A 20,970-nucleotide genomic window follows, 5' to 3' on the forward strand; every position below is an offset into this window, starting at 1 on the left:
TTGAGCATACCAAGAGGTTTAGATATTATCCTAAGGACACTGAAGAGTTTTAAACAATGGTGGGACATAATCAAATTCGTGCTTTAGATTTATCATTCTGGTTGCAGTATACAGAATAAATTGCAAACAACAAAAGACAGTCCAGGAAATCAATTAGGAGGATGTTGCAATAAAGTAGATGGGAAGTGATAGTGATCTGGACTAAGGAACTAGCCGTGGACATGTAGAAAAGCATAAAGCATTGCCCAGGTGTAAAGTGTTTCTTATATTGTCTGGAAGAATGAAGTAAGTAGGGAAGTAATTTCAGAAAACGTTAACGGTGAAGTTTCAAAGTCCTCACTATAGATATGTATGTAAATCACATCGTTTACGTCTGAAGTCTCCTGAGTTAACAGAATAATTAGGTTCCTGGTACCTCACCCTTTTGTAGTGTATCAAACATGATTAATAGTGTATTTCTTCCCTAAGGTACACACACTTCTGATTACAGGATGCACTCAGAAGGAAAACAAGACAAATGTGGTATTGGTTCTCATGTAACTGTTGCTATAAGGCAAGCCCTTGTGTTCATTTCCTCATCAATACAGCTTATGCAGCAGAGATAAAGGTGCAGTTACTTTTGCACTCTTCCTTGGAAAATCCCTTCATTCACCTATGGTGACACCAAGAGGAAAGGATCCAAGGTGAATTAAACCACTGGCATTTCCCGAATGCCTCTCAGGTACAGAGCCCTACATCAGTAGTGACAGGAAATAAGGGATTGTTGAGAGTGTGGGTGGAGGGTACAGAATCATAAGATAGACTCCTTACCCTCAAGAAGCTCACACTAATCGGGAAGGCTTAATCGAGAAGATATACTAAGTATACACCCAGTAGCCTCACAACAAGGGAGTGAAATACTCTGTGACATAAACCATAAGTGTCCTAGTAGCCTGGGAAAGGTTGAGCTCAGTGTGGGCTGACAAATTCAAAGAAGTCTTCCTGGAGGAGACAGGATATGTGTTCATCTGAAGGGTGAGTGAGTTCTGAGGAGAGAAGAAAGGTTTTGATGGGAGTGAATATGTGGACACACATGGGGGTGGATGGCAGCAGTTACACTAAAACAAATGAAGTTTATTTCCTTTAATAACGCCTTCACTTGTTGCAGGATAAGTTGTTTCTGGTGTTTATATTGTCACTTTAAGTGTGACAGAACAATCTTGGGAGAGAGGAGGTAGAAAGAAAGTCCTGTAAATTCTTTCCAAAGTGGACTCTGTGGTGGTGCTTTTCTGGCATTGGCGTTGGTACCTAATAGGGAAAAAGTTTGATGATAATAAGAACTCAGAAAGGAAACAGAGACAGAGAAAATGCATATGAGTGGACATTTACTGGGTACCATCATTGCCATAATCCTGCATCACTAAGTCCCCTCATCAACCCTTGGAAGTATATAGTGTTATCCCAGTCTAGAGATGAACTGAGAAATAGACACATCAAAAACTTCTTTAAAGCCATACAGCTAGTTAGTGACAAAGCTAGAATATGAAACTAAGTCTATCTGATTTGAAATACCTTGTTCTTTCCATTAATTCATTACCTCAGAGGTAAGCAGTTCTCTAGCTGTGGATAGTACACTGAAGCTGCTCCAAGGAGAGCTTAGTTCAAGATTTGGCTGCACCATTTACTACCTGTGTAAACACTAATCACAGCTTTTCTGAATTACATATGTACTCAATACAATATCTACCTTAGTCCAAAGGATTGCTATGATAATTATATGATATAATGGATATGAGAACAGTAGAACAGTTTGCAGAGTATGAACACACAAATGTTCATCTTATTATGGTTCATGAAAACCGAGAGTATGCTTGACTCTGCCACTTTTAACCTGTGCAATCTTCAGATACCCACAGCTTTTCCCTGACTTTCTTTACAAGGCTGTAATGACAAAAAAAGGTTACCCAAACCCATCCATCCATACATCTATAAATGTTTATTGATTATCTACTGTCTGCCAGGCACTGTGCTAAAAGCTACATATAAAAACATGGTCCTGCTTTCAAGGAATGGTTAATCTAGTTGGAGATACAGGCAAGGAAACAGATAAACATAAGAAGATGAGACTTGCTTTTATGGGGAGATGTATATACCCACACACACACATATGGAGGGACCCAAAAAACAGAATTTATTTACAAAAACTGTGCATTTATTCTTTTTTTTTCAATTTTTTTATTTAATTATTTTTCAAGTATAGTTTTCTATTACTTTTACACACTTAAACTTTAGTCACCTTCAAAGCACTCTCCATCTGATGCAACACACCTATCGAGACATTTTTTCCACTTCTCAAAACAGTTTTTGAAAAAAAACAGTTTTTGAACTCTTCTATTTTGATGCCTTTTAGTGCTGCTGTTTTTTGTTTCACCTCTTCCACATGAGCAGAACATTTTCGTTTGAGAACTTTTCTCCTCTGTGGAAACAAACAAAAGTCACTCAGGGTGAGATTGGGTGAATAGGGAGGGTGGGGCATGGGGATCATGCTGGGGTTTTTTTTGTCAAAAACTGCTGAATACTCAGTGTGGTGTGGGCAAGTGCAATTGTCAATCACCCATTATGAAATGTCCAAACGCGTTGAAAGAGCCTTCCAAAAAATTCGCTGGAGCCAAAGGCAGCCTCTCACAACGACACCAGCTGGTACACTGATACAAATGGTTCCTAGAACACTCACCTAGCGGGGGAAACCTGTGCTACAAGAAGCTCGCCCTCCAGAAAATAATATATTCATTATCATTTCACAATATATATCTCATAATATATATTAGATAGGTATACATAGATATAGATACAGAAAATGCAGTGAAGCTTAGAAAACTAAACCCTCACAATGAGTAAGGAACTCAGAGAGTCACAGTGTATAAATTTTCACCAAGGCTTGACAGAAAAAATAAAGTGTTTGCTCAGAGACCTAGAAGTGGGGTAGAAGAACTCACCCAGCTATAGTGTATAGAAGAACAAGAGCCTGGGCCTAACACGAAATTCCAATAATTAAGGGGTACACATAAACCAAAGATTCTAAAATAGACTGACATAAATATGAGACATGAAGAAAGAGCAGTATCATGACACTCAAAAAGGAGAGAGGTAGTCAAGAGTGTCCAATGCTATCAAGAGTCAAATAGGATGAGACTTGAAAAATATCCACTGAATTTTGTGACAAGGGGTCATCGGACTTTGAGAAGATCCTGTTAGTAAAGTGGTTGTGCAGGAATAACCCATATTTAGTAGGGTTAAAAAGTAAATTGGAATTGAGGAAGTGGAGATTGCAGGTAAAAAAACACTGTTATTCAAGAAGTTTGGCTAATAAAAATGACTAAAGATAGGAGGTAGTATAGAAGGATGTAGGATTCAGAGAAGTATTTGTTTATCGTTTTGGTTTCATAGATCACAGAAATTTGAGCATTGTATCTTGAATGGAAGTAGCTAATGAGAGAGTAGTTGAGGACATAGAAAAAATAAAAGATAATGGATAGACCTGGCTGGTGTGGCTCAGTAGATTGAGCACTGGCCTGCAAACCAAAAGGCTGCTGGTTTGATTCCCAGTCAGAGTACATGCCTGGGTTGCAGGCCACGTCCCCAGTAGGGGGTACACAAGAGGCAACCACAGACTGATGTTTCTCTCTCTCTCTCTCTTTCTTCTTCCCTTCCCCTTTCTAAAAAAAATAAATAAATCTTTAAAAAAACAATTAAAAGAAAATGGATATATTGAGGTTCAAACAAGACAAAGGTATAAATAACAATGCAAGAAGAAAGATTCATTTTTGACAGGGGAAGAGATACCTCTTCACCTGAAGTTGAGCAGAAGAAGGTGAAGCTGGATACAAAATAATTGTGTAGCACTCACACCATGTACAAAGGGCCTTTGCATATACTGTTCTCTTGGCTTGAGATGTTGTTTTCTGCCTATTGCTAGGTCAAAATCTTACTCATTATTCAGACTTCAGCTTTAATGACACTTCTACAAAGAAGTCTTCTTCTAGTCTCCAGAGACAAGGCTAGGTCCCTCTGCTTTATGCTTTCACAGCACTGTTTCCTTCTCTGTCAGAGGACTTTTGAAAATTCATAATCATACAGTTGTTGATATGATCATTTGAATGCCTGTTTCGCTCACCAGACTGTAAGCTCCATGAAGAAAGAAATCGAGCCTTTTTTCCTCACTTCATTATCTCTAGTCTGTAGTACATAGTGCCTAGCATAGAGTAGGTAATTAATAAATCTATGTTGAACATCAAATGTATGCAATTAATTGCACTTGGTGCTAACAAAATCAGAAAAAATCCTATTTTGTTTTTTATAATGGGCAATTCCTACAAAGGAACTTCAATCCAGCAGAGACGATAAGCCACATAGCAAAATGATTATAAAGCAAAGATAGCATTTGATGCAAGTAACATTTCTTTCATAAAGTGGAACACTTATCCTACCTAGAATCAATCACTTGCTTCATCTTCACTTTTCATTGCACTTTTCCAATACTGATATTCTAGTACTATCTTTGGTTTGTTAGTTTATTAGCTTAGTTCTCCGGTTTTCCTGTCCATTCTGCTTAACTTAAGTCAGAGTCAGTCTCAGTTGCTTCCAGCTGAGAATCCTAATACATATAATGATTTTCATTTAAACATTGAGCCGCTTGACTCAAACTCACTTCAAAACTAGGTTTTCTCTGTAATTAATTTTTATCAAAAGCAGTTTTGAAACACATTTGAAAGAAATTTTAAATTTTGATCAAACAGATAGATTCTTTGCATTTTTTTTGTTTTGTTTTGTTTTGGGTTTTTTGCCTATTCAATAGCAGATTAGATTTTTGCTGGGTATTTAGGTTATTGAACTGCTCAATTTGCACAGAATAACTGGCTGACTTGCAAGTGGTTTAAGATAATACTGGTGTTGTAACAGATTTGCTTATTTATTTTCTCTTTTCTTCAAAATAAAGATACCACTAGACTCAAAAGCACAAGAACAACTATACTTTTATATTTTATGTCAGTCCAAATGGCTTACAACTTTCCACAAGGGCAAAAATTCTAGCATGCACTGAGGCAGTTAGGGAAAGCAACAAAGAAGCAGCTAAAGGGAATAATGAAAGGTCTATCCCAAAAGCTTAGGGTCCAGAAAAGACGTTACTACACTTCTGGGAAATAATTTTAGGGTATTTGGAGGTACACTGTATTAGAAATTGGGAATTTGTGACATTGTGTTGGAAAGCCTAAGTGTAGCATGGTATGTAGCAGCTGCTGTCTTTGGTGAAATCAGGACAGAACCTGGTCATTGCCAGCAATTTCTTTAGTCTTTGAGTCAAGTTTTGTGGGTGTCACAATGTAATTTAGTCTAATATTACCCAGTCTGTTGTATAGAATAGGTTATCAATGGTGTCTAGGGAGTAGTATCTGTATATTCATCAAACTTGCCATAAAATACTATATAACATTATAGCTGATTATAGCTGATGAATTATAGATGATAAAGCCACAGATTCCTGATTTCATCTAAACTGTGTAAAAAATGTTTCTCCTCTTACATTTCATGTTATTTATTTATTTATTTATTTATTTATTTATTTATAGAGAGAGGGGAAGAGAGGGAGAGAAACATCAAAGTGAGAGAGAAACATTGATCAGTTGCCTCTTGCATGCGCCCTGATCAGGACCCGACCCACAACACAGGCATGTGCCCTGATGGGAATCAAACTGACAACCTTTCGATTTGCAGTATAATGCCCAACAGAGCCACACTGGCCAGGGCCCATTTCATATTTTTAACCTGATAAAGAGCATGGGCTTTGAAGCTAAAAATACTGGTTCCAAATTCAAGTTCCACCACTTGAATTTGAATTCAAGTCCCATTCAGGTAAATTACTTACCTCTTTAACCCTTACTTTTTTTATCTGCCAAAAGGAAATCATATCACCTTCCTCAGGGAATTTTTGTGAGGATTAAGTAATGTATGAAAAGTTATTGGAACATAGTGTCTGGCTCATAGGATACACTCTTCAAATATTACTATTCTTTCCTTCCTTTCAATAATAAGGATGTACTTTAAAGATTTACTTTCCATTTACTTTCTTTTTATATATTATATTTTTATTTTTAGTAATTCAAAGAGCATTCAGATTTATAAATATTTTAAATGAACTTTGGTAACTCCTTTTTGTTCTCTTTTTCTTCATTTATTCTATTACAGTTGTCCCAATTTTTCCCCCTTTTGCCCCCCTCCATCCACCCCACCCCCCTTCTCCCACAGTCAATCTCCACACTGTTGCCCACATCCCTGGGTTATTCATACATGTTCTTGGACTAGTCCCTTCCCCTTCTTCCCACCATTCCTCCCCTTCACTCTGGTACCTGTCAATTTGTTCCTTCTTTCCATGTCCCTGGTTCTGTTTTACTCATCAGAGGGTCTTTTTGTTCACTAGATTCCTCCTGTAAGTGAAATCATATGGTTGTCTTTCACCAACTGGCTTATTTCACTTAGCTTAATAGTCTCCAGTTCCAGCCGTTAATAGTGCAGGGTGGACAAAAGTAGGTTTGTAGTTGTAAATACATGAAACACAGAGTTTATTTTTATATTATTATTTATTAATTATTGTATTATTTTCCATATGAACAACTGTAAACCTACTTTTGCCCACCCATGTGTTCTGAGAGCAATTTTATTTATTTTGCTATGACATGGACAATTTTGGGGGAAATGTATTCAGATTTCATGTAGTGGCATTTAACACATATGACTTAGGATTCTAGAAATCCTAAAATGAGGAATTCTATCTTTAGAAGAGCAAACAGACTATAGACAAGACCAAGACACAAGAGGTATATGAATAAGAATGGCTTGTGTTGCTTCGTTAGCATGTTATCAGAAAATAGCACAGAAGAGTGCTGGAGGAGCGAAGTAGTACCATGGTCCAGAAAACTGTGGCAAGAAAGAGCTCCTTGTTTCGAAGAGGCCTTCTGGGAAAGAACAGAGGTTTGAATACAAAATTAGGTTTGGGAGAAATTATTGCATGCTTCATTAAGTGAAGATTTAATATTTCTCTTAAAATGTTGTAAGCATTATACTTTGCATTGATCCGTAAAATGACCTAAAGATATTTGGGTATCAGTTTTTATTATAATCTTAATATTTCACATTTCTAATTATGAGGCTAGTTGAAAATAAATATGATCACAATCTTCGAGATTTTCAACACACTTTAACTTCTTTCTATTCTCCTTGATTTTGTACTTTATGGTTTTAGAGGAAAAAAATTTTTCATTTGAGAATAGTGCCATGGGTGATAATAAAAGAATGTTTATCCATTTAGACTTTAAGTAGGCCTTATATGTTTATTTACATTTTTTCTTTAGTAATGTGGAAGAGAGAAGGACATGAAATATTCAATAGAAAAAGCAATGTTAGTTAGGAACATTTCTCCAGACCTGCTGTCCCTTTTTGCAAAGAGAGTTCACTTAGTCTACTAAAGACCTCTTCCTGAATCCTTTATCTATGCTGCCTGTGGGGACATGGAAGGACACAGCTGACTCATAAATTTGGGAAGAATAATTGGTCATGATTGCCTTGATTTTGCCCTTTTTTTCCTGTTGGGAGTAAGCTTTCCTATAGACAGCACCAGTTCTCCTCTGTTCCTCCAGACCACAGGTTATATGGGTACTTACACTTGCAGGGGTGGCCTACCCCAACCTAGCTCTCTCCGACACTGGATGAGTATATTCGCCTAATTCTGGGCATTAATGAGCAGGTCCACTTGGATACCAGACCTAAAGAGAGATCCTCACACTGGACCTTCCCAGTAATAAAGATGATGCCTGGGTATCCCTATTATAGTCTTTGTTTTATTTCTCAAAATATATATAACCTGGGGTAGGAGAGAGTTGGTATTTGCTGGGTGGTGCTTTTTCTCTCTTTCCCTGGAGATCACATCATGTAAGAAAAATGTTTTTTGTAAATTTTAATAAAAACTACTAACTAAAAGTCATAGAGATCTGAAGTAGCATGTTATATTTTAACATTTGCTCTTTTAGCATGTGTTGCAACATTATATCTTCTAATTTTCTCCACATTTATTGATTAGGAAATTGGGATTTGAAAGTTCTTTACAAACAATGACTAATGCTAACCCTTCACTTAGTGAATTATGGGGGAAAGCCAAATCAATGAAACAGCTGAGGAAATGTTGGTATAAAGAAAAATTAATTTCACAATTTGCAAAGAGTCTTGAACAGCATATGATATTTGGCATCCAAAAACAATTCTCCATGTCATGATTAAAGGAACATTTTTGAACCATAACCAGACACAAATGAAGCATTAAATAGAAATCAGATGGTCACCTTTCAACCTTAAAGGGAGTAAAAAGCAGTGTTTTACTTTTTTTTTCATCCTTGCCCGAGGACAATTTTTTTCATTGCTTTTTAGAGAGAGAGGCAGAAAGACAGACAGACAAACAACAACCAGTTGCTTTCTCCTACATGAGCCAACTGGGCATCAAACCCGCAGCTTGAGTATGTGCCCTGACTGGTTATCAAACCCGCAACCTTTCGGTCTATGGATGACACTCCAAGCACCTGAGCCACACTGGCCAGGATGCAGTGTTTTGCTTTTTAAATTACTGGTAAAATAAAGACAACCAATAGGATGAAATTGTTTTAAAACATTTCATGACATTTAATATTGGGCATTAAACAAGTTAACAGTGACTATTTAGTATTTCACAAATGCCAAAGGCCAAGATAAGTTCCTACATCAACATATTCTGATATTACCACCAAAAATATACTTGTTTTTATTTCTTGAACTGTAGACTGTGGATAGGGCCTAGTAGGGGTGACTGTAAAATCCTATGCCTTTCTCTAATGTCAGGGCAAATATGATCATATTAATATTGTGTCTTTTTAGTGACGCCTCATGCATTTATTCAGTGAGGCTGCCATCTAACAAAGTGTGCTCAGAGTCCTCTTTCAAACAGATGTACAATCACAGCAGGGTGCACAAATCTTAAGTGTATGATCAATTAATTTTACATGTTTACATTCATGTAACCCATACCCCAGGTCAAGATGTAGGACATTTTAAGAACCTCAGAAAGTTCCTCTATGTTCACTGACAGTCTTTACTCTTCCCTAAAAGAAACTGTTTTTCTAAACAGGATCAATATAGATTAATTTTGACAGTTACTGAACTTCATATAAACAGAATCATACATTATACACTCAGGTAATTGGCTTCTTTGGCATAGTATCATGTTTTAAAAGTAATCCATGCTCTTGCCCACCTCACCTACTCATAAAATATTTCAATACTGGAATCAGGAACTAAATGAAACAAATGTCTGATCCTAACAGGAACCTAGGCATAGCCCTAGCATCTGATACCACTTATTGACTGTTCAACCTTCTAAGAGTCATCATGGAAGTTCATAGGCTGATCCAAGTTCAGACTTGACTTAATACAAACAACTACCTTCTTTTTTCTTTCTTCTATTTTTGCTTTTATTCACATAATGGTGGGATTCATAAAATAAGAATAAAATAGATTGTAATTATGCATTGTATAGAGAAATTGGCCTGTTTAGGACAAACACAAAAGCAAGATTTAGTGAAAAGCCATAGAATCCTAGTTTGTGAGACAAAGCCTACTACACACGACATGTTAATATGAGCAAATGTAAACATTTTTGAGCACTATTGTCTTCCAGGCATTGAGAGAAGTTCTTGAAATTAGTTATCACATAGTAAGTACCCTTACAAAACACTATGAGTTGAACACCATGATCATCTCCAATTTATAGTTCAAAGAATTAAAACATATGGAGTTTAAGAAACTTACCTAGTATATTTACACAATGGAATTCTATGCAGCAGGAAGAAAGAAGGAACTCCTACCCTTTGCAACAGCATGGATGGAACTGGAAAGCATTATGCTGAGTGAAATAAGCCAGGTAGTGAAAGACAAATACCATATGATCTCACCTTTAACAGGAACTTAAATAACAAAACAAACAAGCAAGCAAAATATGACCAAAGACACTGAAATACAGAACAGGCAGACAGGGACCAGAGGGGAGAAGGGAGGGAATTTCAGGGGAAAAGGGGAAGGATTCATAGGAACAAGTATAAAGGACACATGGACAAAAACGAACAGGGGTGGAAATGGGAGGGAGGTGGGGAGCACTGGCCGGGGGCTGGGATGGGAGTAAAAGACAGAAAACTACTTGAACAATAATTAAATTAAAAAAAGAAACTTACCTAAATAAGTAACATGGATACCATACAGTACCTGATCTGTCTGACCTCAGAATTTACAATGCTCTGTTGCCTCCACTCCTGAAACCTACCTAAGTACCCTAAAAAGCTGAAATGTTAGTTAGTTCATTTAATCAAATATGCTAATGAGAGAAGGCTGATTTCATGTATATTGGTCACAGTTATTTGGTTTAGATAGCTGAATACACTCCAGCTACTTTAAAAGATGTGGTAAAAATAATTTGGATACCCCATAGAATCTCCAGGAGTGCGAAGAACTGGCTTGAATGCCAAAAAGCCAGGAGCAATAATGCGACGAGAAATGCCCAACCATACTCTAGGATGGTTATAGTGGAAAGACCTCCGCTGCTGTCTCCTGGTTCACAATTTTAACTTGAATCTGGAGCTGTAAATTCTGCCACAGTTGTTTCAGAAGATCCAGATGCCTCAGCTGTCCTGCTTGACAGAACTTCCATCTCCCAAAATGTGGCTTCTGAGAACTAAGTCATATACCAGCACTCTAGATACAACAGAACCTGAAAAATGCAATTTTAACTTTTCAGTCACCAAATACAGAAAGACAAACTAGGAGAGAGGGATTATGGATGTTGACTGACTTAACCTATAATATTATTGATTCTACGTGACAGAGATTTTCACTTTGGTCTTCTGTCAGTAATCATTCCATATGTAATCAATTAGTGACTATACAGTATGTTTCAGGTCAAGAAGATTGAATGATAATTTTAGACAGAATTTCTGACTTCCCTTCAAGTAATTCATATGGAGAAGTACCTAGACTGCCTTAACGCAGACCTAGACCTAAGAGTCATACTCTGTATCTCTATCTCTATCTCTGTGTATAGTACTCCCATCCAGTAGCCTAAGCAAAAAAACTTGGAAGCCATACTCAACTTATTGCTCTCCATTGCCTTTACCTCAACTAATCAGTTACCAGGACCTGTGATTTATATCTCATAAATCTTTCTTGGAATATCTCTCATTTCCATCATTATTATTCCTACATTGGTGTTCACTTAAAAATTACACATTCTCTCACATCCCAGCTTATTTTCAGTGGCTGGAATGCTCTTCATCCTCTAATCCAACATGAAACCTTACCCTTCAAAACCCAATTTAAGAGTCACCATTCTTTACACAATTCCCTAACTTCCCACATTTCCAAAATTCTCTGGTCATATAATAGCTTTCTATTTTGTTGTTGTTGTTCATGAATCTGTCCCTTTCAACTAGGCTCCAAGTGAGCAAAAATCATTATCATATTCCGGTCTTTATCTATGGCACTTAGTCTTCTGCCATATACATGATAGACAGTAACTGTTTACCAAATTGCTCTAAATGGAAGTCCATATACAGCATATGATCTTATCCATACTCTGATTTTGATTTATCATTCTGTAACAGGGCTATTACTAGTTCATTTTTACTACTGCTGTTATTAGATTCAACCAGTTTCTTTTATCACTTTTAAATGTGGTAAAATACACATAACATGGAATTCACCATCTTAACAAGTTCTAAGTGTACAGTTCAGTAGTGTTAAGTATATTCACATTGTTGTCCAACCAAATTCCAGAAGTTTTCATCTTGTAAAACTGACACTCCATGCCCATTTGAAAAGCAACTTTCCATTCCCTTTTCCCACCAGCTCCTGGAAATGAACATTCTGTTTTCTGTTTCTATGAGTTTGACTACTCCAGACACCTCCTATACATGGAATCCTACAGAATTTATCTTTGTGAGCCCACCAGTTTATTCTTAAATTCCAAAGATGTTGCATTACTAATGGGCATCAAAACAGTAAATTGTTTTATTTCTTCACTCATAAAGGGGTTTGTACGACCAGGACATCTCCCAGCTTATCAGAATTCTCTATTTCCTGTATTTAAGGAGTTAATGTGCATTTTCCTATTGTCCAATTTTCCAGATCCATTGAATAAAAGACAAGACAGCAGTTGGCATCGTCTAGGAGAAGAAATTACAGCTAAGGTCTGTAAGCTCTTCAGTGTGTGCTATACAGTGGGAAAAAACAAACAAGTGTCAGAAATGATAGTAAGCAAATTAAAGAAATGCCAGAAACATGAAGACAACCCTTCTAGGGAAAATGTTATCTGTTTCGTTCACTCTCAAAAAAAAAAATTGGACTTCAGTAAAAGTTAAGCTTCGCATTTGTCTAGAGTTGTCCTGGGGGAAAAGAATAACAATGGGAAATTTGTGATGTTGAAATTTTCAGAATTTAATGCCATAAATGACTATCTGTACACACTATCACACCATGTAAATTAAAATGATAAATTCAAGCCATCTTCCAAATATTGTCCTTTTTTTTTTGTAGTGTTTAAGTCTCATCTTGTTCACAATAAAATCCAAAGTCCTCATGATGTCTGTACATGACCTGGCTCTTGTTAACTCCCCAGAGCTCATCTCTTTCATTTCTTCATTCACTGTTCGGCTTTCACTAGCCACAGTGACCTTCATGCTGCTTCTGAAACACTCCAAGCAGCCCTCATGGCCTGCCCTCCACCTGAAAAGCTTTACCCCAGGACATCCTTATAGCTTACGCCTTTACTTCTTTCAGATATCTGCTCAACTTCCTTTCCCAAAAGAGGCTTGCCCTAACCACCTCTTATAAAATAGTACCCAGTTTCTGTCATTTTCAATCCCTTTACTTCATTTTATTGTTCTTCATAGAAGCTCTCATGATCTGTTGCATTTCAATATTTTTTGTTGTCTGTCACCTCCTACTAGAATGAAAACTATATAGGGTCCATGAATGTTGTCTAATATGTTTATGCTATATCCATAGCACCTAGCATATTGCCTGACACATAACAGATATTAAAATAAATATTCACTGAACTCATAAATAGTTCAAAGCGCCATTTGCTAAGCCATTTTGCATCAGGTGGAAACAGTGTCCATGCTGTAAGTGACTAAATATTAGATTCTGCCCTCTAATGAGTTATAAGTACAATATCTCTGAGACCCTGTCTTAATTCAGTTCAGGTGTTTTCCAAGTATAGTACCCAAATCAACAACATCAGCAGCATCTGAGAACTTGCTAGTAGTTCCCAAATGAATCCAAAATGTGGAGGTCAGGGCCAGCCCTCCACATGATGCTTCAAGGACCATCAGCCTAATCCAAATTCTTGTCCATAAGTGAAATATCTAAAAAGAGTATGCTAGAAAGAAGGCTTCTTAAAAGGTAAAAAATGAAAAAAGTAAATATATAAAACTTAAGCTCATAAAAGGCAAGAACAGAAAGATAGCTATTGCCTTTTCTAGAGTTTATTTTGTGTAATATTAACAGAACCTTTTTTTCCCATTTCCTACTAGATATGGGTCAATATACCTTGCTGTTGATGCCATTTACAATGATCCTTAAACAGCAGGTCCTGAAATAATGTCACTCTGTTCAGTGTCATTTCATTATAACATTGATAAGGAAAAAAAATAAATTCCCAGCTGGACCACTCACAGTGTTATGTTTGTACGTCTCCCCAGGTCTGCATGGGTTTTCTCCGTGTACCCAACTTTCCTCCCACATCCCGAAGATGCGCATGTGAGGTGAGTTGGCATGACTCAATTTTCCCAGTCCGAGTGAGTGCGGGTGTGATGCACCCTGCGATGAAAGGGCATCCTGTACAGGTCTGGTTCCTGCCTTGCTCCCTAAGCTTCCAGGACAGGCTCCTGCCCTCTGTGAACCTGAACTGGAATCAGCAGGTTAGAAAAATCATTATCTTGTTTTTATTCATCTTTTTTAAGTGTGTGTATAACACACTTATTTCAATGTTTAGTATTGGAAATGTTTTGAGTCTTCGTTTACAAGCTTGGTGATGTTTTTGTGACCAGAAATAGACATGAAACTTAACTCTTATTTATACCAGTTGGCCTGTGGTAAAATGGGTTTTGTTGTACATTGTTTCACTTAAAGTTGCAGTTTCCGAGAACATATTGACAACACTAAGTGAGGATTTACTGTACCTACTTCCTTACAATGAGTCTAAGCATCTACTGTTGCGGCTGAGTTTGAGCTTTCTCTTCATAGATTGAAACCTCCTGATTCTAGGTACTTCTGGTCAATATGGAGGCGTAGGTAAGCATGGCTTGCCCACTCCCACAACTGTAGCAAGAACTATCACTAAAACTACAAAACAACTGTCACCCTGAATCATCAGAAACTTGAGCTGTATGGAAGTCCAACAACCAAGGAATTAAAGAGGTCACATTCATACACACAGGTATAGGGGCAAAGACGTAGAGACCTGTGGAGAGCCATGGAGGCACAGAGATGTGGAACGGGTGGTCCCACTCTCACGTGCGGTATATAAAAATCTGGAGGAATACCTCAGAAGTGAGGGATCTCAGTGCCACTTAGATCACAAACCCCAGGGTCCCAGTGCCAGGCAAATAAGTCCCCATAACTTCAGGATGTAAAACCCAGTGGGGGTTGGTGCAGTGGAAGAAACTGCAAGATTCTCAAGACTCTCCACTTAAAAGACCTGTGACGGACTTAGGATTTATGCAGACTCACTTCCTCGGAGCTACAGCACCAGAGCAGCAGCTGGAAGGGCACCGGTGGCATATGGGGAGAAAGTGAATTGTCTGACATCACAGCGAGTACTTGGGGACACCTTCCTTCCAGACAAAACTTCAGAGGCCAGGCAGAACAATTGTCCCCTTTCTGCGCCCTCTCTCACTCAGAACCACAGAAAGGTGACACCGTATCTGGGACTCCATCAACCTGATTCACACAGGTTGCCCCACCCCAGCAATTACCTAACGCTCTGTCCCTTCCAACTGACCAGTGCACTTTTCTACAGCAGGCCATACTACTAAGACAACTTCAAAGCAGCCCTACCTAATACACAGAAACAAACACAGGGAGGCTGCCAAAATGAGGAGATAAAGAAATATGGCCCAAATGAAAGAACAGATCAAAACTCCAGAAAAAGAACTAACCAAAACTGAGATAAGCCATCTATCAGATGCAGAGTTCAAAACACTGGTTGTTAGGATGTTGAAGGAACTCACTGGGTACTTCAACAGCATAAAAAAGACACACTCAGAATGAAAATTACACTAAGTGAAATAAAGAAAAATTTACAGGGAATCAACAGCGGAATTGATGAAGCCAAGAACCAAATCAGTGCTCTGGAACATAAGGAAGAAAAAAACATTCAATCAGAACAGCAAGAAGAAAAAAACAATGCCCCCAAAAAGGTAAACTAAGAAGCCTCTGGGGCAACTTCCAATGTTGAACATTTTCATTATAGGGGTGCTGGAAGGAAAAGAGAAAGATCAAGCAATTGAAAAGTTATTCGAAAAATAATGAAGGAAAATTTTCCTATATGGTGAGAGAAATAGAAATACAAGTCCAGAAAGCACAGAGTCTCAAAACAAGATGTGCCCAAAGAGGACCACACCAAGACACATCATAATTAAAATGCCAAAGGTTAAAGATAAAGAGGGAATTTTAAAAGCATCCAAAGAAAACCAGAGAGTTACCTACAAAGGAATTCCCACAAGACTGTTGGCTGATTTCTCAACAGAAACTTTGCAGGCTAAGAGGGACTGGCAAGAAGTATTCAAAGTGATGAAAATATGGATCTACAACCTAGATTACTCTATCCAGCAAAGCTTTCATTTAGAATGGAAGGGCACATAAAGTGCTCCCCAGACAAGGTAAAGCTAAAGGACTTCAACATCACCAAGGCCTTATCACATGAAATGTCAAAGGAACTTACTTAAAAAAAAGAAGAAGATCAAAACTATGAATACTGAAATGGCAATAAATTCACAACTATCAATAATTCTTAAAAACAAACTAAGCAAGCAAGCATGCAGAACAGGAACAGAATCATAGATATGGAGATCGTTTGGAGGGGGAGAGGGGAGAATGGAGGAAAAGGTGCAGGGATTAAAAAATACAAATTGGTAAGTTCAGAATAGACAGGGGATATGAAGAACAGCACAGGAAATGGAGTAGCCAAAGAACATATATGCATGACCCATGGACGTGAACTAAGGCGGGGGATTGCCGGAGGGAATAGGGGGATACTGGGTGGAGGAGGGCAAAGGGAAAGATTGGGATGACTGTAATAGTATCAGCAATAAAATATATTTTTAAAAAACCTCTTGATTCTAATTGATTTTCCTTCCTTCAGAAATATTAACACACTTCAAGGATCTATTCTTTATTTTAATTTTTTAATTTAATTATTGTTCAAGTACAATTTTCTGTCTTTTACTCCCATCTCAGCCCACCCTCACTCAAGGATGTATTCTTAAATTCTGGATTATGACATGAGCTCAATGATCACCATATTCAAAATGATATAATGCAACTTGATAACTATTGAGCATAAATGCCAAGATATTTTACTGGACAAAACTGGAAACAGAAAGGACAGTCACCCTGTCCTCGCTGGTGTGGCTCAGTGGATTGAGTGCCGGCCTGCGAAGCAAAAGACCACTGGTTCAATTCCCAGTCAGGGCACATGGCTGGGTGCGCCAGGTCCCCAGTGGGAGATGCATGAGAAGCAACAACACACTGATATTTCTCCTCCTCTCCTTCTCCCTCCTTGCCCCTCCCTCTAAAAATAAATAAATAAAATCTTTTTAAAAAGGACAGTCATCCTGAATGTGAGTGCTTATCTACATGGATGGTCAATCCATTAGAAAAAGTGACAATATTCTTGAAAATTTTCCCTTCGGTTTTGACCTTTTTTTTCAGGATTATTAGGATATATGAATAAAATAACATTTGAAAGAACATAGAAAAGTATAAAGTACTATATAAGTAATAATCATACAAATAGTAGCTAACCATTAATTGAATTCCTTTCTGTGTTAGGTGCTATGCAAAGCACTTTGCATACATTATCATAATCTGTCAGCAATAATTAAAAGTTGTCTTATTATCTTCATTTTACAAATACTGTTGGGTAACCTGTCCAAGGCCATGTAACTAATAAACAATACATTTGGAATATGAACCAAGATCTTTCATATCTAAAATCCAATGCTGCTAACCACTATACTCATTGACTCAGCATCATTTTCCCTGCATCTGTAACTACATCTATATGTATTATATATTTAGATACATTTCAAATATAGTACATCCTCATTGGAGAAATTAAAACATAAAAGAAATATATAAAACAGAGTTAAATTTTCATTTTCCATCATCTAACTGCAATCTCACTTTTATTTATATTTGAAATGGTCAAAATTCTGTAGTTGCCTCAAGATAAATATTGTCTAACTAAAGATTAAAAACAAATGCTCTGAAAAATATTTGTTTTAATAGCTTCCCCATAAAAAGAGGTGTGCTTTAATTACAATGAATGGAATATTTATTACATTTCTTAAACAATTCTGTGAAGTACACTTCAATTTTTAAAGCAAATATCTGGACAATTAAGATAGTTCCAACTAAACTTGTTACCTTTATTACAAATACTTTAATTACTTGAGCTGTTGATGTGGACACAGCGTAAAATCTCTGCCTTCCCACTGAGCTGTGGTTCCTCCTGTGTCAGCTCTATTATGTGATAAATTAATCAAGAGCCCGCCATTCCATTAATATTTGCTTCACTCTCCAGCAGGGCAGGTGCATTGATTTAACAAACCTTTGGCAGAAGTAGTTTCTTTATCTGCTAAAAATGCTTTATCATACAATTGTCTTTAATGGACACTGGCTTGATCCTAATTTGGAGGAGTCTCAGTGTATCTCCAAGTACCACATGTCAAACTTAACAAGCTATTTCCATACATGCTATACTGATATTGCCCACTAGGACTTACAGAAAATAGCAAAGAATGAGTTGGGTAAAACTTTGTCTTCTTTTTCCCTCATTCTTTTGGTCAATTCCTACTCAGCAAGTTCTGAGCTGGCTCACTGATATTTAATTATTCTTCAATACTTCTCTCTTCCAATTAGAAGACAAAGGTAGCGTGCTGCTGCCGTCATCATTTTACAGCAGCCAACAAAATTGACTGCAGTAAATAACTGTCTCAGCTCACAAATGCTGGGATATGAGCTTTCACTCTTTCCACTCAGCTTTAGTGCCCAACCTCCAAAAAGTTGGCTCTAAGACCCAATATGCTCTCATTGAGTCATCCTTTTATAATACTATTCAGAGCTTCTGGGTGATCCCGCTTCTCTTTTTCTTTTTCCAGAGGCATTAGGGCTCTGACTAATTCACGGGGGAGTTGATATTCTGGCTGAGGACCATCAAAACACTTATTCACCTGTTTGTGCTATTTGCTACGGCTATATCAGGACTGCTCTATTCCAATGTGAAGAGAGGCAGTCCCAGAATCCTAGAATTAAAACCTACCAGCCTGAGTATTAATATGAGATTTGGAGACAGCCCTATCTTATAGCCACTCCCACCAATATTTCTACAAATGTTTAAAATAGAATGGATTTCTTCAACAGCATATCCTTGAATAATTTTGGTTTATTCAATATCATTATGTTATAATATTGATGAAATGCCATAAGAACTTAACTCTTGCTTTTTTGCTGATGCAAGAGCCTAGTGCGGTGGTGAGAGAGGTGTCAGCAGGAACTGTGCTGCCACCAGGGCCTGGGGCTGACCTCTCAGTGCCTACAGTGTTTGTAAAGAAAATGGAACCCTCATCTACTGCTTCTGGGAATGTAAACTGGTATAGCCACTATGGAAAATAGTATGAAGTTTCCTCAAAAAAACAAAAATAAAATTACTCTACAACCCAGCAACCCCTCTTTTGAGTATCTACTGGAAAAATTTGAAAATATTTATTTATAAAGATATATATTTCCCTATGTTTGTTGTAGCATTGTTTACAGTAGCCAAGACATGGAAACAACCAATCATCTCAGTAGATAATTGGTAAAGAAGACATGGTACATATAGACAAGGGAACACTACTCAGCCATAAGAAAAAAATGAAACACTAACATGTGCAACAACATGCATGCATCTTGAGACTATCATGCTAAGCAAAACAAGCCAGATGAAAAAAGTCAAGAACCATATGATTTCAGTCATATATGGGATAAGGGATACAAAACTGAAAGCAACAAATGAACAAACAAGAAAAGCAAACAAGAACTTATAGACACAGACAACACTATGGTGACTACAAGAGGAGAAGTGGGTGGAATAGTAAATGAATGAAATAGTAAATGAATAGAAAGTGGGTGGAATAGTGGGTGGAATAGTGGGTGGAATAGTGGGTGGAATAGTAAATAGTGATGAGTGTCAAATATATGGTGATGGAAGGCGATTTTACTTCGAGTGGTGGGCCTACATGTAGTCATGGATAATGTACCATAGAAATGTACACCTGAAACCTAAATAATTTTATTAACCAATGTTACTGTGGTAAATTTAATTGGAAAAAACAAAAAGGAAAAAACAGAAAAATGATATTGATGAAGCTGAAGAAAGTATAAAGGACGTTAAGACTGAAAGTGATGCTGAAGAACTGGCTGAACCAGAGAACGTCCCTGACATTATGCTTGACAATTAAAAAAAAAAAACAAGAAATAGAACTATGTCAAGTTCCCAGATAAGGATGAAACTCTAGAAAAAGACAAATCTTGAGAAGGTGAAGACAGCAAAAAAGATGATGGGTATCTCATTAACTAACCAGAAAAGCTTTGCTTGGGGAGACTCAGAAAGAGGAGTTACTGAATTGAGTGTTCAACATCATGAGAAAAAAGAATTCAGATAAGGTTGCTGGAGAGAAAAGAAAATTTCACATGAAACCTACACAGGTCCACTTAGTAGGAACCGTGAAAACTTCTTTTTTCAACTTTATAAATATCCCTAAACTATTATATTGTCAGCCAAAACATCTCATTGCATTTTTTTAAGATTTTATTTGTTTATCTTTAGAGAGGAAGGGAAGGAGAGAAGGAGAGAAATATCAGTGTATGGTTGCCTCTCGTGCATCCCCTGCTGGGAACTGGCCTGCAACCCAGGCATGTGCCCTGACTGGGAAGTGACCCACAATGTTGTGGTTCACAGGCCCGCGCTCAATCCACTGAGCTACACCAGCCAGGGCCATCTCATTGCATTTTTATCGGCTGAATTGGGTGCAAGTGGTTCTATCAATGGTAACAACCAACTTGTAATCAAGTGAAGATTCCAGCATAAGCAGATATAAATGTTTTGAGAAGATATATCAAGGAATATGTCACCTGCCTCATGTGCCAATCTACCTGACATAATCCTGCAACTGGACATCTGACTCTACGTCTTACGGTGTGAAACTTGTCATTCCTGATGCTCTGTTGTCAGCATCAAAACAGGCTTCCAGGCTGCCACAGTCAAATGAGCACACCTCTGTGCCAAAGATCACTAACTTGATAATCACCACTGATTTTGCAAAAGTGTGCTGTGGCATTTTGGCTGGACAGGTTTGCCATCAGAGTAGATATACCATCATATTAAAAACAAAATAGAAAAGACGCCAAGCTTTTTGGCATGTGGCAGGTTAATCTGAAACCCTTGCAAGATGATGGTGCTCAAGCTGTTATCATACTCATTGCTTATTTTATCAACTGTCAGATTCACACAATGGGGTAAGGCAATGCTTTTTTAAAAATCATTCGTAAACCTCTGTAAAATGCAAGATAAATTAAACTTATAATACTGAAGAAAGAATT

At 37.4% G+C, this 20,970-nt stretch overlaps 1 pseudogene; it reads left to right on the plus strand.

Annotated features, from left to right (window-relative positions):
* Positions 1-19,703: 19,703 nt before the first annotated feature.
* Positions 19,704-20,639, plus strand: LOC118984805 (eukaryotic translation initiation factor 2 subunit 2-like; annotated as a pseudogene).
* Positions 20,640-20,970: the final 331 nt, after the last annotated feature.

This window comes from Sturnira hondurensis, unplaced genomic scaffold (assembly GCF_014824575.4).
Source record: "Sturnira hondurensis isolate 20B ecotype Veracruz unplaced genomic scaffold, ASM1482457v3 Scaffold0003812, whole genome shotgun sequence".
In the NCBI taxonomy this organism is placed as follows: Eukaryota; Metazoa; Chordata; class Mammalia; order Chiroptera; family Phyllostomidae; genus Sturnira; species Sturnira hondurensis.